Source organism: Trachymyrmex septentrionalis, unplaced genomic scaffold, assembly GCF_001594115.1.
Source record: "Trachymyrmex septentrionalis isolate Tsep2-gDNA-1 unplaced genomic scaffold, Tsep1.0 scaffold44, whole genome shotgun sequence".
Taxonomy (NCBI): Eukaryota; Metazoa; Arthropoda; class Insecta; order Hymenoptera; family Formicidae; genus Trachymyrmex; species Trachymyrmex septentrionalis.
Genome location: NW_017305611.1, coordinates 2,985,428 through 2,986,652, shown reverse-complemented (window position 1 = coordinate 2,986,652; position 1,225 = coordinate 2,985,428).

Sequence of the window (1,225 nt, the reverse complement as noted above, 5' to 3'; positions counted from 1 at the left end):
TATATATATATATATATATATATATATATATATATACATATATATATGTATATGTATAACATAGACCGTGTTACATTTTGTTTGTGTATGTGTTTGTGTGCGTGCGTGCGCGTGTGTTTGTGCTTGGGTGTGCGACGTGCGTGTGCGTATGTATGTGCCTGGGTGTGCATGCACGCGCGTGTGTGTACATATACGTGTAACGTAACGCGGTCTTTATTATTATAAACGTTTATAAATACGAGTTTTACGAACGTTAATGAAATCGAGTGACTAAAGTATCGACATATATATTCTCATTTTTTAGATATCTTTTCACATCGATTGAAAGTTCGGAGAAGCACACGTCCGCGCGCGCATGCGACGCACTGTTATTATGATTATAATTACAAATTACTGCAGCGTTATTTCATAGTTAATTCATATCGAAGAGTTTTTTCAAACGCGCGGAGAAGGACGCCTCTCGCGATGCTCGCTGAAAGTTGTTTGCAACTTATTAAATCTCATAAGAATTCAAATTGAAACCATACACACAATAGAGTATAAATTATTGCATTATATCAATGCGAAGTGTGCAGGTGTTTGTGCTCGTATCAGAAAAAAAGAATTTAATTCGGATTTCTCCGTTGAGTCATGCATCCTTCAAGAGTTTCTTCCTTTATCAGATATTATCGTAATCTCTCATTCTGTATCTCCATGTGTCAGCAATAGCAATGATTTTCAACGAGTCTCATTCCGAATTTTTTTCTGATATGGGCACACCGTACAGTGGCGTAATCGACAGGTTCGGAAGATCCTTCCGAACTCGATATTCCTCTCTTTCAGAATTTTATCTTTCCATAATTTTTTCTCTTTACTTCTCTCGTTCTTTTTTATCTCTGCCCTTTCTCAATTATCCTTTAATCAGGCTGCGAAATCGCGTTGATTGCACCACTGGCGTGGTACATATAGTGTAAACTACGTATTATATATATGTAAGTATAATCTCCAGATTTCTCACACATTCCGTAGCGGTTTGCTCATTTTCCATCTTGGCTCGCGTACCGTAATCTCTTTCTCCGCGTTTCTCCCGAGTATGACGATCTCTTGTCAGTGCCGATCATCGCGTAATTGCTATCGCGTAACGAAGAGGTGCGACGAGAAATCTCGAGCTCCAATGTGTTCGACAATGTATCTTGTCGTTGTGCTTTCTTGTCTAATTTGTATCGACGTGATGAGATTACCGTAC